Source organism: Enhydra lutris, unplaced genomic scaffold, assembly GCF_002288905.1.
Source record: "Enhydra lutris kenyoni isolate GAN:26980312 unplaced genomic scaffold, ASM228890v2 scaffoldscaffold26, whole genome shotgun sequence".
In the NCBI taxonomy this organism is placed as follows: domain Eukaryota; kingdom Metazoa; phylum Chordata; class Mammalia; order Carnivora; family Mustelidae; genus Enhydra; species Enhydra lutris.
The window spans coordinates 3,774,787-3,791,374 of record NW_019154110.1 but is presented as its reverse complement, the minus strand read 5'-3'; the positions used below and the strand labels follow the sequence as shown (position 1 = coordinate 3,791,374).

General features: G+C 37.9%; 1 protein-coding gene across 4 annotated transcripts in view; it reads right to left on the bottom strand.

Moving 5' to 3' along the window:
• Positions 1-16,588, bottom strand: part of LOC111151603 (slingshot protein phosphatase 2) — a 242,645-nt gene that overhangs the window by 67,870 nt on the left and 158,187 nt on the right. The gene's annotated exons all lie outside the window — the stretch shown is intronic.

Genomic DNA, 16,588 nt, shown 5'->3' with positions numbered 1-16,588 from the left:
CTTTTCACCACCCTCATGGCCACTTTATCCTATATATAGATACTTCTGATTAGTTATCTATTGCTGAATAACAAGTTACTTTGAAATGTAGAAGCTTAAAACAATAAAGATCCTTCATTATCTCACACAGTTTCTGTGGGTTAGGAATTCAGGAGCAGCTTAGCTGGGTGGTTCTGGCTCAGGGTCTCTTATCAGGATGCAGCAGGCATCTGAAGCCCTGAATAGGACAGAAAGATCTGCTTCTAAGACTTTTCACCACCCTCATGGCCACTTTATCCTATATATAGATACTTCTGATTAGTTATCTATTGCTGAATAACAAGTTACTTTGAAATGTAGAAGCTTAAAACAATAAAGATCCTTCATTATCTCACACAGTTTCTGTGGGTTAGGAATTCAGGAGCAGCTTAGCTGGGTGGTTCTGGCTCAGGGTCTCTTATCAGGATGCAGCAGGCATCTGAAGCCCTGAATAGGACAGAAAGATCTGCTTCTAAGATGGCTCAGTCAGATGGCCACTGATCCGAGACCTCAGTTCTTTGCTATGTAAACTTCTGTACTGTGCTAGTTGAGTACTCTTAGGACAGGGCAGCTGTCCTTCCCCAGGGTAAGCGATCCAGAGAGACCAAGGCAGAAGTGCAATGTTTTATGATTTAACCTTGGAAGTTACACACCATAATTTCTTTCTTTTCTTTTTAAGATTATTTATTTATTTTTTAAGATTTACTCGTTTTTTGTTGTTGTTTTTGTTTTTTTTTAAGAGAGAACGAGTGTGTGTGCAAGCAGGGGGAGCATCAGAGGGAGGAGAGAAATCCCCAGACTCCTTGCTGAGCACAGAGCCCCATGCAGGGTTCAATCTTACCACCCTAAGACCATGAACTGAGCCGAAATCAAAAGTCACACGCTCAGCTGACTGGTGCACCCAGGTGCCCCTGCACACTATAACTTCTGCAACACACTACTAGTTACACACATCAACCATATTTAATGTAGGAGGGAGAATATATAGGGATGTAAATACCACAAGTCAAGAATCAAAGGGAACCATCATGAAAGCTGGTTGCTACAACTTCCACACTGGTTCTGTAGCTCAGATCACCAGAGCCTTATAACTATACAATCAACTGTCTACTAGATAGCTTTTTGTTGATAGTAATGACAACTTTACCATTATTTCACAAACTTTTATTTGAAAACTTGCAATCTGGAACAATGGCATATCCACCAAAATGTTCTCTTTGGGAGTTGTGTCACGGTGGTGGAAGTAGTTAGGTGTTGGTACTGAACATCATAAAATAAACTTAAAGAAGATGTTGTAATTATCATATGTTGAATACCCACCCTGTGTTAGGCATGATTTTATATCACTACCTCACAACAACTCTATGAAAGGAAGTCATTCTTCCCCATTTCATAGATGACGATGCATAGAGGAGAGTAACTTGCCTAAGCTTACCAATTATGCAATCAGTAGGACAGAGCAAGGATAAAAATTTAGGCCTATTTCCAAGTTGGGTTTTTTTTTTTAATTCCATTCCATGGCTTCTTTAGCAGTTTGATTTCTTTGCCTCTTCTGCACAATGAAGTTCCATTGTAGCCTACCCACGAGGGTAGCAATTGGGTTCTAAATGAGATTTCTCAAACATCAGAAAGCCAAGCGTTGGTTTATTTCTTTCTTTTTAAATTGAGTCAGTCCAGTGTTCAGTGTTACTTTATTGCAGTCCTACAAGTAATTCTTAAAACTCCATGGCCACAAACATTTAATACAGTCTGTAAAACACTAGTCTATCAATTTTCATTATCAAACCATTTCTCTTAAGTTGTTCTCTGCCTTATTAGGTTAAGAAAATGAAATAATTTGCTAATACACTCTTAAAAGTCCCTCAAAAATATGTATTTTTGAGATTTTATCTTTTTAAGTTACCTCTACACCGAACGTGGGGCTCAAATCACAATGCTCAGAGCAAGAGTCTCGTGCTCTTCCCATTGAGCTAGCCAGGTGCCCCCAAAATAGTAATTCTTAAATAAAAAACAAAGGGGAATAGAGAAAGGCATGGCAAAATACGCTGAATGTCTTTTAAATCTATTGCCTGGTTTTCTTTACTATCACCACACTGACTTTAAAGTCCTTATTTTTATAACTATTTTAATGCATATTACAGATCACCCTGGCCCTGTACTAACACACAATAAAATCCAAGAGGAACACTGTTGCCGGGGTTTAGGTTCTGACACCTAAAAACAGTTAACTTTTGTAAAATAGTGATGATGATGATGGAGGAAAAGAAGGAAGAAGAAGAGAAAAGAAAAATAGCAAAAAGCAAAGTTCAAAGGACAATTTAAGGAGTTGTCAAAAAAAAAAAAAGGAAAAAGAAAGCAAATAACAGTCTCAGGCCTTAATTAGCTCACAGTTTTTAACCAATCCAATGTTCCTTGCTTCCTACTTTCTTCCTCCTTAATCTTTACAGACTCAGCATAGATTGCACCACCACTAGAGATAGAAAAGTTTACCCCACTGGTTCCGTGCAAATTTAATTTCTTGAGTTTTCTCGATGGCTGATCTAATATTTAATAATTAATTTTTCAAATTTACTAAATGTACATTTTAGATCAATTTATGAAGAAGCAATGAACCAAGGCACTTCCTTCTCTATTTTCCAAATACTATTCATAAGAAATCAGAAAGCTAGAGACAAAGAGATCACACAGTAGTATTTTGCAATACTCTAGAGTGCAATCTGAAGCAATGAGAATTCCAAACATTTTAGTTAGGATTTGGAAAAAAAGAAAGATATTCCAATCAAAATGATCCAAGTGTAAATTACAATTTCATATGTGTTTTAAAGAAAAAAAGTTAAAACATCACATATTTTCGGGGCACCTGGCTGGTTCAGTCAGTGAAGCATGCAACTCTTAATCTTGGGGTTGTTAAGTTTGTGCCCCATATTAGGTGTAGAGATCACTTAAAAATAAAATCTTAAAAAAAAAAAAAAGTCACATATTTGCTCCGGTGTAGCAATAGACATTGCAGTACAATCCCATACCTAGACTGGTTTTAGGTACTGGTTGAGCAATGTCCTATAAGCTCCCAAATGGCAACTCAAGACACAGAAAAACATAAGGAACAAAAGGAAATGATTTTAACCGCCAAAGGCAAAATTTTTGCACAATGACTGGAAGGAGAGCTGCAATCCTAATCCTACCATTTTCTCACATGGTAGTAGGCAGCTAGTGAGGCTCTATGTGAGTCTCGTATACTTGCTCTGTCATCGGAAGACCCTACACACTCCAGAGATTCATCCTTTAAATATCTAAGCACAGGGGACCACAGATTCTAAAAGGAAGGTGGGAAGATATTCCATTTTAGTAAAAGAAGAAGATATGGTCCATTTCATTCTTTTTTGTAAAACAAGAAAGGAAGAATAATGAGAGACATGGATATGGCCTTATCATTAGAGAACAAAAGGTGATACTATAGACAGCTTGATAAGGTTAAACAACCAGTTACAAGTGAAGCACCGCTTCCCAGACTAGTCAAGTGGAAGAGTTAAGGCTTGCACACACAAAGGGCAAAAGATTTTGAGAAACATTTTTTTCTTTTGGCTGTATGAGTTGGTAAGTTTATTTATATTTACTGTGAATGCTAACTTATGTTTTCTATTTACGTTGCTTTTATTTTTCTTTTATATTTTCTGTCATCTATTAGGGTAAAAAATAATACATTCTACTTCTATCTTAACGTGCATATCTTAAAACCTTAATAAGTAAATGTAACGCAGCAAATCAATAGTTTTACATTGTAGACATGTTTTTTTCTAAATAAGGCTGTCCTGGAGTAGGCCCAGTAATGTGCCTTAAAAATCAATGTAATTTAAAATACCAGTTTTTAAGTGTTAAGGAAATGAAAAATCCTACACATACATATGTCTTACTTTTAAAAATAAAGGTTGGGTCTCAGCCATACTCTAAAAATTAGGATACTTGGGTGTAGGAAAGGAAAATAAAAACTAGAGCTCACTGACAAAATGCTGATAAAGTCACAATGCCCTTTCGGTAACTCAAGACCCAAAACCAAATTCTGCTAGAGTCAGGGGAAAAAAAAAAAGGGAAGTGGCTGTATAACAAATTACCTGGACTTCCGCTTAAGAAAAAGGCCATAATCCGGCAAAAAAAAAAAAAAAAAAAAAAGTATGCATGTGAAGAACGGGAGGGTAATAAGCAGGAGTGGAAATAGCTATTAGCAAAGGAAGGTGACATTGTGGGTGCTGGTTTTCTCTTTCTGCAAATCTCTCTTTAATGATGTTATTATACTGTGTTTTCAATTTTTAAAATGGAGCCTCCCCTCCCCCCCTCCAAAAGAAGAGAGCAGAACAGGAAAACACATCGTGGGAACGGAGTCAAGCACACAGATGTTTTGCGTAAGCTGCTTTTCAGAGACATCTGCCTTTGTGCAAGACTTGAAAAAGTAAAGCTGTTGTCAACAAGTTCTCCAAAGTGAGGAGGGGTGGGGCCTGAGAGAAACTGAGCTGTGAAGAAACCAGCAATTAGAACCCTAAGGGCTGAAAAACACATAGTTTCTTAGATGAAGTTCCTCATTTATGAGCCACCTCTCTGCCCAAATGCTTTGCCCTCAGCAATGTCTGCTACTCAGACAAGGAGGACTCAAGCTGCCCACATGTCTCCGGGCCAGTGATTGAGGCTCTAGCAGCAGGGCCACTCAGCTCTTCGCAGTGCTGGCCTATCTCTGTAGGGAGAGAGATAGGGCACAATCTCCTACGGAAAAATCTGAGTGGGAAGCAAGATGCTCTACTCCTCCCTTCTTGTTCCAACTCCAAATAAAAATGCTTATTATGCACAAAAGAATTCATGTAAAAACAAAGATAATAAATAGTTTACCTGTTCCTATTCTCTTGCTTTTGTTTATTAAATTTTATTCTGTTTAGCAAGATGAATACTCCTAGGTCTATATTGTTCACTCTCCCATGTAAGGCAGTGCCTTTGCCCTGCTTTACATAGTGCCCAGTCTAACGCTGGGTACAAAGTGTTTAGTAAATGTGATCTGCAAATGACAACAGGGCCAGTGCTGAAGACTCAAGCGCACTTTGGAGGACAATACAGTGTGAAAGTCACCGTGTAAAACCTCTTTTCTGGTGCTCACATAGCAAGTGCCTAAGCCCACATGTCTGCAACACAGACTACAGGAAAAGGCTGCCTCTTTGTTGTTTGCAGCCTTCAATCATGCCTGATACGAGTGGGGAACTTCTACTCACAAAAGAACTTTCCACTCGCTTGCAAAGTTCTGACAAAGTTCTGTCTAGCGTTCAGTGTTGAACTTCCCCTTTCTGAGAAGTTGGGTGTGTTATGTGGGTTACTGTCCTACATCTGCCTTCTGGGCAAGTTAACTGCAAAAGATTTTAGACACCCCTTGTTCAGGCACAGGAACCTCTGCTAGGTCCTATAAAAGCTCCATTTACTGCTATCATGACAATGGAGCTGATAATTTGTAGGTTTATGTAAATTTGTTAGGACAAAGCTACCTAAACTGTAAATCTAATCTCACTATACTGTGCAAAAGTAGAGGAAGGGCTGCAATAAAGATGGGGAGAGGTAAGCAGGGCACAGATCTGAAAGGTCTTACACGACTTGCCAAAGAATTTGGACTTTATTCTGAGGATAACAGCAATCCGAAGTTTGCATTTCCAGAAAGATTTCTCCAACTACAGCATGGAGAATGGATTAGAAAGTGTTTGGGCGCCTGGGTAGCTGGGTTGGTTGGTTGGTTGAGCCTTCGGCTCTGGTCGTGATCCCAGAGTCCCGGGATCGAGTCCCGCATCGGACTCCAAGGGGGGGTAGTCGGGGTCTGTTTCTCCCTCTGACCTTCTCCTCTCTCATGCTCTCTCTCACTCTCTCTCAAATAAATACAATCTTTAAAAAAACAAAAAACAAAAAAAAACCCAAAAAACTTAGAAAAAGGGAGATAGATGTTACTTGGTATTCCAGGTGAGAAACAAGGGTGGTTTGAGCTGGGCTAAGGGAATGAAGAAAGATATCTTGCGGGATATCTGTCTATCTTACTTCCTGGTACAAACAGAAGATTTGTTCCATAAAAAAATTCAAATTGTCCGAAAAACCTGAGAGAGAAAAGCCTTGATTATGCAAATTCCTTGCCCTCAAAGAATGTCTTTTTCTTTGTAACTCCTGGCTCTTCAGACAGATCATATTTTCCCTTTAACAAATTCCAATGCTTTAAGACTCTCACCCAGGAGGGTCAAAGAAACAAGTGTATTTACATGGCTCTTAGCTTTCATACCACCTGCTCTGACCAAACTTTTCTCGAACTAGCTTTCTTTCTCTTCAGTTATACTTTGTTAACCCTCAGATTTTGAGCTAAAATCTGCCTTACCCTACCTTTCTGCCAGCTGACAGCCAATCATCCTGGACAAGTCCGAGAACCTTACAGGCAATTCTTCCTCATGTCACTTTGTTATCGCACATGTCTGTATCATTTCCTGCCAGGCACCAAACTCCCAGCATCAAGGAAGAACAGCTGAGGAGAATGTTTTTACACAAAGGACTTCCCTCCTTTCTTCTCCCCCATTAAACGGATATGACAACATGCTGATGATACAGTGAGGGCTCAAGTTTAAATGAAAGATAATGCAGGTAAGTTCTGAAACCACCATTTTAAACTGTTCATAAAAGACAGCAAACTTAGTTGTCTGAACATAGTAATAAGCAAAAGATAATCAGAAATCTGAAACTAGCTTCCATCAAAGGAAGGCAAGTGAATTTCATAAATTCATTTGTATTACATCAGAATAGAACATTAGTGAAGAACTGCTAAGTGAGCAGGGCTAAATCTTTTGGTTGTCAGCTAAATTACAATACCTGTTATTAAAAACTATTAAAAGACAAAAAAAAAAAAACCCAAAAAACAAAAACAAACTATTAAAAGTCAGTTCTCATAGATAATTTCCCTACCTCTAAAATCAGTGCTTGTGTAAAATACAGCTATTGGGGAATTTTAAAAGAATTTATATTACAGATGAACCACACACAGGCTATCCAGAAGGAAGGACGGGGTGAGTCTGGGGAATAGCATTTGATTCAATATGGATCTAAATTACAGTATAGTTGCCACGTTATAATAAGCAGCTATCTTTGCTTCTTACTTCTCTTCTATAAACGAGATCATAACAGTAAACAAGATGTTTGAGTGAAAGAGGATGGAAAATATGATAAGGTGGCTATATCAAACCTTTCCAAAAATAGACTTCCAGTTCTCAGATTACTGCTTCCCCCAAGTCAGTGAAAACATGAACAGTAGGTGCACACTTGGTGAGGACTCCACTGTTCAGAGTTTTCTAATCTCACTTGAACTATGGCTGAATGCTTTTGAGTCTGTTTTAGCACTTTAGGCAGATTCTCCACTTTACAAAAGAGGTCAGGTAAACACGTGTTAGTGTCTCATCTCTTGCAGGGAAACACAAGAAGGTAGAGAGAAAAGCATGGAACTGACAGGTGGCCTGGAATTCTTGTTCTGTCATTATGAATCACATTAATATCAGGTGAGACAACTGGATCTCAGTTTCCTGATAGAACATAAACTCCCCACGTTTGTGATTTTTAAGAGATTATCACTACGAACCTTAAAAGCACTCCATTTTTTCAAGATGAAATCATCACCATATTTCAAGAGTTATTAAACAATTAAAAAAATACAACTACGTTTTTCATAGCACAAGAGATACTTCTTAAAGAATGCTCTAAAAAGTTATGTCACAATGGGACAGACTATTCTGCAAACGTGACTTAAATCCTACTGATTCCTGTTCAGTAACCAGTTAATTTGTTTACTGAAGTCAAGCTTCCACTGGAAAATCTTTATGCAAGTGGAATCCTATCCCTCCCACCCCCAGTGTTGGCTACTTAAGAAAAAAAAAAAAGGGATAGGAAGACTGCCTGGGTTGTTTTACACTCATAAAGGAGGGTGGTGGATGGCTGCTTGAGCTAATAGGTGGTATACTGAAGTCACCTGCACTGGCCATATTACTGATCATTTAGCCCTCTAGAAAATCACTGTACTTCTCTTTATACGAATTTCTTCATCTGTAAAACAGGATTAGATATATCTACCTTGTCTCACGTGCTTAGGGATAAAGTATCCTTTCTCCTTAGTAGACAAAAGTTTGTGTAAGCTTTCTAGAAAGTTGCAAATATTGGGACTATCTAAATGTAATTTATGCTGAAGTACATAAACCTTAGGCTTTACCTTTTACATCCTGAATAAAGGTTAACTTTAGGTCAATTAAATAGAAAAAGAAATCATTCTTTAGGCATGTTTTCATATGGCATGAACTTCTGGCTTCTTTCTGAAGTGACTCACGTTAGCTCTTAAAACAATTTATTGGTTTAGTGCAGACAACTTTTTACCTAAGGATGCTGAGCAGCTGGAAAGAGCGTCTCAGCCTATAAGCAAAACTAGATCAGTGTCCCCACTTCTTTAAATTTAATTGTAACACTAGTATTGAAGACCAGTTAAGGTCATTCTACTGTCTCTCTACATATTGGCCAAGTCTACACCTCGCTATATTTAGACAAGATATGCTTATCCCATGAAAGACAGACTCAGACCTATGCGTAGGATCACAGCAGTGGGGTTTTATTTCAGTTGAGCGGGGAAGTCACTAAAAAAAGGCCTGTAATGATGCATTCTTTAGCTACCAATAGAACAACCAATACTCAATTTGATTTCCTTCTGAGCAGACATATACTGTCTAGTATGCACAGAGCAATCTCTACCACAAACTCTGGGAATAACTAAAGCAAAACTGTGAATATCTTTTAGGTAACTCACTTGCCAGGACTGCCTGCTATGTCTTAGCCAGAGACAAAGAGCTGCTCAGGTCAACAGGGTAAAACATTTCAACAGTTTGGTCTCCTGGGAACTGGAACAAACAGGTTTTCAACCCAGGAATCACTATTATATCAAAACACCAGGGTCCGGCTGGGTAGAACCCTCCAGCAGCGTCCAGCTGACAGCCACCAGGACCCAGCATCAGACGAAAGAGGAACCAAATGGAGGCAAAGCTGACTTATGTATTTACAAAAAAGAAAGGAAGAAATTAATTAATTAATTAATTAAGGGAGAAATAGATTATGGAACATGGATTTTGTAACAAAGAATGTATTAAACTGAGTCAGAGACATGGTAGTGCAGGTAACCAGGGAACCTGCTTGGCTAAACATATTTCCTTAAGTGGCTCCTAAATCTGGAATCAAAAAAGTGGGAGGAAAATATCTTAAAGAAAAATACAATTGCCCTTAAGAGAAAGCTAAGAAAACCCCAATAACAATCAGGTGTTTTGGTATCTCCCCAACTGTCAGGGGAAAAAATTAAATACATTTAAAGAATGCACTAAATACACTTCTAAAACATAAGTATAATAAACAGAAATCTGTTTATCTTCATTCAGAGGAAACTGCACATTGCAATATGAACATTTCCACTGTAGGAAAGATAAGCAGATGTTGGATGTTTTCCCAAAGTTTCTGGTGTCACTGAAGAGGTTTATGAAATCTGCTTTACATTTTCTCAATTAACAGTTAATGCTAAAAAGACAACATTCTGAATGTTTTTTTTTCTTCATAATGTATTTTAACATTTCTATAGTGACATATTTAAACAATTGTTACCAAAGAGATAACTAAACATACAGTTTATATGTTATACTTGTATCTTCATTTTCTAGTATTTGCTTCCAAACTAAAAACTACATAAATAGTTCAGTACTTCAAAAAGGGTGAATTTTGAAAGACCCCATTTTCTGTTTCCTCTGCATCAAACCCTACTTAAAGAAAAATACCTGTATCTACATATTCTCAATTGACACTGAATACTGAAATAATCCTCTTAGAGGAAAAAAAATTCTAAGATAAAGTTTTTTTTTTAATAGGGTGTTTAATTTCTGAGAGTTAAAATTTCTGAGAGTTAGTCTGAGTTCGCTCAAGGCTTTTTATATACAAAACCCAGAATTTTTTGCCAAAGCAAATGGGCATTGGACTAAGGCCTAAATAAATAAATGAGATGGCAAGAAAGCAAAAATGGTACATAAAACTTGATTTGTTGCACTTTTGAAAATTTATACATGGAGGCTGCAGAAATTGTGGTCTTAATAGCAAGGATGTTTTAATGGCTTGGAGAATCTTAAGCTTCAGTGTACAACTGAGTTTAACAGCATATTCATTACACTAAATGTCTATGTCCAGGGCAGTGGTCTCCCAAACCTCCTAACAACCTCTTTATACTTAACTTAGTAAGTATTTGGATTAAATGCAATTAGAAATTCAAATTCCTCTCATAACTTTTTCTTCAAAGTAACAACTTTAAGTCATTTTTGCCTCCTTGGATATAGTTCAAAGCACCAGAAATTCTTTATCCAATATTGTTTCTTTTTACACTCACCACAAAGGTTGTGACTATTTGTTGAGGAACACAAATACTCAAGCTTTACAGTAATATTCCGAGTTTTCCTTAAGCAAATTCCATTCCTGGAGTATCTACTCCAAAATTATTATGAGAGAGAGAGAGAATTCAAAAGGCTGTACAATTCTTCTCAATAGAAAATATTAGTTCAGAATCTTTCAGTGTTGGGAAATTATGAGTGATTGTTTAAAAATGGAAAAATGAATCTTGCTGGTAAGGTCAAAAAGCTTAAAAAGAGTTTACTTAATTTCTAAGTCAAATGTCTGAAACAGTCTATTCCAGGTTCTTAATCTGAGGCGTGAGAGGGGGTTGGGAGGGAAGGTCACTAGATTCCTTTGAGAATTTGATGAAAGCTGTTCGCCTCGAATAAAATAAATGTGCAATCATATACAAACCCACTTCTGCATATGATTTTACTGTATCAATGAATTTCCAGTCTAAAACTCTTTAAATTAACATATAATGCATCATTTGCCCCAGGGGTATAGGTCTGTGAATCATCAGGCTTACACATTTCACAGCACTCACCATAGCACATACCACCCCCCCAATGTCCATAACCCAACCACCCTATCCCTATCCCCACATCCCCCAGCAACCCTCAGTTTGTTTTGTGATATTAAGAGTCTCTTATGGTTTGTTTCCCTCCTGATCCCATCTTGTTTCATTTTTCCCTTCCCTACCCCCCTAACCCCCTGCTCTGCCTCTCAAATTCCTCATATCAGAGAGATCATATGATAATTATCTCTCTCTGATTGACTTATTTCACTCAGCATAATACCCTCTAGTTCCCTTCATGTCATTGCAAATGGCAAGATTTCATTTCTTTTGATGGCTACATAGTATTCCGTTGTATATATATACCACATCTTCTTTATCCATTCATCTGTTGATGTACATCTAGGTTCTTTCCATAGTCTGGCTATTATGGGCATTGCTGCTATAAACATTCGGGTGCATATGCCCCTTCGGATTCCTACATTTCTATCTTTAGGGTAAATACCCAGTAGTGTGATTGCTGGGTCGTAGGGTAGCTCTATTTTCAACTTTTTGAGGAACCGCCATGTCAAAGGGGCTTCTAAAAAAGATTTTTATTTATTTATTTATTTGACGGAGAGAGACCTCACAAGTAGGCAGAGAGGTAGGCAGGGGGCGGGGGGGAAGCAGGCTCCCCGCTGAGCAGAGAGCCCCACGTGGGGCTTGATCCCAGGACCCTGAGATTGTGACCTGAGCCGAAGGCAGAGGCTCAACCCACTGAGCCACCCAGGTGCCCCTCAAAGGGGCTTTTTAATTAATACTTTGGACTCTACCATGTTAAAGCACACAACAGGCAAATCCTATGAGAAGATCCTCCACCTGTCCCATTATGTAGCCCACTTCTCTCTCCATTTCTGAAAATCCCTCTACAATAAACATGTTTATTACAAATATCCCCAAGGAGCAAGTGAAAATTCAGTTACTGAAGCTCTATAGTACTGGGTATAACAGAATTTCCGTAAAATAGAGAATTTTGGACAAGATTTTGAAATTCATTACATTAAAGCAGACCAGCAAATGAGATTTTACATTTCCTAAACCTGATGGATACTCCAGAAATGTTAACAGCTGTCCAGAGCATGCAATGTGGCATACATGCCATTACAGTACTTATTTTCTAGGAGTGTGAGCAGTCTAAGATCACTAACACATTAAACACTGCTTTATACGATAAGTGATTCATCACGAAGGAAATGACTAGGTTTAGAGCTTTATTCATCTTATGATTTTATAATCTATGCTACATGGGAAAGGAGATTAAATGCAAAGTGTAACTGTTACTATAAAGGTTAATGTTTATTACAGTTAACAATCCTCACCTATTGCCAGTATGTCCATAGATGCAGTGGGGTTTTTTTAGGCTTTTTTTTTTGTACCTAGAAATTGATTTATACATTTCCACCAAATATCCACACTTCAGTTTGTGGCTCAAACAACAATTTATTAGGTTCCTGACCATTTTTTCTTAAATGGCACTGCCTACTCCCAGTTTATTTTCCATCTTTTTTGTCTTGCTTTATGTTCTCTCTCTTTACAGCCATATCATCGGCTGATTACTTATAACATTTATTTACATGATGGAATGTAAATTCTAAGAGCTGAGACTTGGTCTTTTTGGATCACTGATGCATTTCCAGTGCCTAAAATATTGTAGGTGATCAATAAATGAATGAATAGATATTTACTAAGTAGAGGTTTAAAATTAATTAGAGCCAAACATAGCACAGTAAAAAAGCATGGGATATAAAGTAACAGGACTTGGATTTCAGTCACTGCTCTTGAACTTATTAGTTATAGAACCTTGAACAAGTCATTTAATCTCTTTGGACCTCAATCTCCTTCCTTTAAAATAATGCTAAAATATTACTACACAGGGTTACTGCAAGGATTATAGAAAATAACATAAGTAAAAACTTGTTGCAAATATTCATAATTATATCCCAGGAGTTATTCTTGCGAAATGGGCAGAAAATTCTGTAAAACAGATCAATCCTGAGAAAGCAAGTTATCTCAAGTCACCTTATCCTTGGTCTTGGAGGACTGCAGAGGGAGAAGTTATGAGAAAGCATAGCATTAGAAGAGATGGGCTTGAGCTTCACTTAACAGCTGGTTGACCTTGAGAAAATCCCTTAACCTCTCTGAGGCTTAATTTTCTTATCTGTTAGATGAGGGGCAGGGACACCTGGGTGGTTCAGTGGGTTAAAGCCTTTGCCTCCAGCTCAGGTCATGATCCCAGGGTCCTGGAAGAGAGCCTGGCATCAGCATCGGGGCTCTCTGCTCAGCAGGGAGCCTGCTTCCATACTCTCTCTCTGCCTGCCTCTCTGCCTACTTGTGATCTCTGTCTGTCAAATAAATAAATAAAATCTTAAAAAAAAAAAAAGTAAAATGAGGGGCAAATATTACCTCAAAAGTGTAGTTGTTTGATTCAAATGTTACATTAATTGTGAAAGCACTCTAACAATAAAATGCACAGCATGTTTTTATTGAAATCAATTAATGTCATTCCTTAAAGAAAATCCTAATCTTGTTTGTTCCTCCAGTCAACGGGAAGGTAATATTATTCAAGAATGTTCTCACAAAGACTACAGACAGTACACATACTTCCAATTCTTGCTGCAGGTTGTCCAACTTTGGTGAGAGGACAGAACACAATAGAAAATGATAGAATGGGAAGATATGGAATGGGAAAAGAAAACTGTTCAGAAAGACACTGATTAAGTAGAAAGTTCTCATCAACTTCAGGTCTATTTATAATTTCACATCTGACAGGCAGGGCCAGCTTCATGGATGTGTGATCTGTGCAGATGCACAGGGTGGCTACTTGGAAAGGCCCTATACTTGGTTGAATGCTCTGTTACTGTGGTCTTCAAAATCTTAATTCTTTCTGAACATTTTTGTTCTGCACCAGGCCCTGAAAATTACTTAGCTGGTCTTGCTCACAGTCTTTCCACTAGACTAGAGGGCAAGTTTCCAGGCTCAATGACTGTGTGTATAGGAGCCCCTGTTAACTTAAAGGACAGTCACTAAAAGGAGACCTTTAAACAGGTTGGTGGATCACACATTTGCAATACTTGAATTTTGAAGTGAGCAAAATATTTCTTAAAAGCCAATTTAATTAAATGCATTAGTCCTGGGGCGCCTGGGTGGCTCAGCTGGTTGAGCACCTGACTCTTGATTTTCCGTTCAGGTCAGGATCTCAGGATTGAGGGATGGAGCCCTGCCATGGGCTTGGTGCTCATCAGTGTTCATCGGGAAGTCAGCTGGAGAGTCCCTCTCTCTCCATCTTCCTCTACTCACCACCCCCCCCCCCGCCCCCCCATGCATATGAGCAGGCATGCGCATGTATGCTTCCTCTCTCTCTCAAATAAATAGAATCTTTAAAAAAAAAGCATTAGTCCCTATTACTCCAATTAGAAATGCAAATGACACATGCCTTTCTTCTATCTTTGTGATCATAATAGTGGGCCAAAAGGTGATGTTAGTAAATGAAATACCAGAATCAAATTTAACTGACTTTCCATTCTGAAGCCCAACGAAAGATCCTATGATCCTGGATTATCTTTGGTTTTGATTTGATATCTGCTGTCTCACAGTAAGCAAAGTGATATCGCCACCAAAATCATCTCTGGAGTGAAATCCCTAACATAACCCAATTCAATTAAATCACACTCTTTAAATAACGTTCTGTTTATTTCTGCTCCTGCTGACTGCAGAGACAGTTGGTGGTTTTTCTTTGACTGAAGTGCTGCTGAGCAGAACATTTCCCAGGCCCCAATTCAGTTTTTGGTATCTGCTGGCCCAAAACATGCCTTTTCCCCTGAAATCCAGACTGAGTCTCTACTAGTCCATTTTGACCTTTGGACTCCTTATCAGTCACCTTGGGTCTCTGACAGTGGTAGGACAGGCCAACCCACAGAGGTCCACTCTCCATGAACAAAAGCTGGCTATGTAAAAGAGATGAGCTGCCGCCAGAGATACAATCTGAAGAGAAGGTGCTGAAGTCACCCTCTGTGTTCTAGCAGCATGTCCAGGACTGCTGCCACTACAAAAAGTGAAACTTCACCTAAAAGCATTCTTTTCTCCCGGTGATTAAAACATACACGTTCATTAAGGAAGCAGCTGGATTTCAGATAGAGACAGGCAACCACCACTACTGAAACCAGTGTGCAACTGGGATCTGCACTCCAATACTCCTTTTTCCTTCCCATCTTTCTTTTTTTAAGGTCTGCCAGAGGACCACTCTGGTTACTGTTTAGACCTGCCAGTGACTAACATTTCAAAGTAAGATGCTTTAAGAGCTTTAGGAAATACACACACCCTTCTCCCTTCTCTAATACTCAATACTCACATAATCTCAAAGATGGAAACTTTTGTCTCAAGAATTTAACAGCTCGTTCCCCGAAAAAGTTAACCTCCTCAACCTGGAGAAATATACCCACTCCTTCCTATAGTTCGGACCAGGAAACGCTAACTTCATTAGTTAGAACCATTAACAAACTAATGTATTTGATCATCTTTTTAAATTTCACTATCCTTAGTTAAGATGGTTCTATGGGAAAACTCAATGCTGCCTAACATTTCCTAAACAGAAAACCACAAAATATTGCTCAAGATCTGAATTAATTTGCTGCAGGACCCTAGGGTAAGTCTGTTTGTTTCTTTTGGATCTAAAATTCTCTAAGTCAAAAAATGGTGATGATTTTAGAATAAAATGAAAAAGTAGGACACAAGCAAATTCATAAACACTACGTATATATTCAACAACATCTCAAAATGTAGCTTAACTTATCAATATTATTTCATCTATTAGTTTTACTCAAATAGTTCACAAATTAAAGAAATTTGCATTAGTGCTTAGGTATTAAATAGCTTCCTGATAGGAAAAGACATGTGAGGATCAATTTTTCTGGCTCTCCAAGCAGTTCAGATGAATTAAAGAATAAAACTGTATTTACCTTGATTTTACTTTTTAATCATTTCAGGAGTGCTATGAAAATTAATTACTAAAACTGCTGATGGGATTGAGACTGGTACATTTTTGGTGAACAAACTAGCAATCTATCAAAAGCCCCAGAATTAGGTATACCCTTTGGCCTAACAATCCCAGAGTTGAGCTTTAGAATATTTCTTTTATGGACTTGTGCAAAGATTTAGGCACAGGATATTCATTCACTGAGGTTTTGTTTATAACTGTGAAAAACTGGACATAGTAAAAATGTGCAACAATACAACAGAATTTGAAGTTCTATGGAAAACAAACAACTCTTAAAAAGGATATGAAAGAAATGCGTTTGAGGACAATGGCAGGATGTTCGCAATATGCTAAGTGAAAAAATCAGATTACCAAGCAGTAGATAGAGGATAGTCCCATTTTTAAAATTCTGTATATATACATATAAAGAAAAAGCCTAGATCATGTTAATAGTAAATACCTTTGGGAGATAAGAATGAGAATAATGCTTTCTGTGGGGAGGAGTGCGTCAGTATTTTGGTTTTTTTCTATAATAAATGTGCCTCATCTGCAAATATTGAAAAATAACCAATACTTTTTGCTCAGTTTTAAATTAT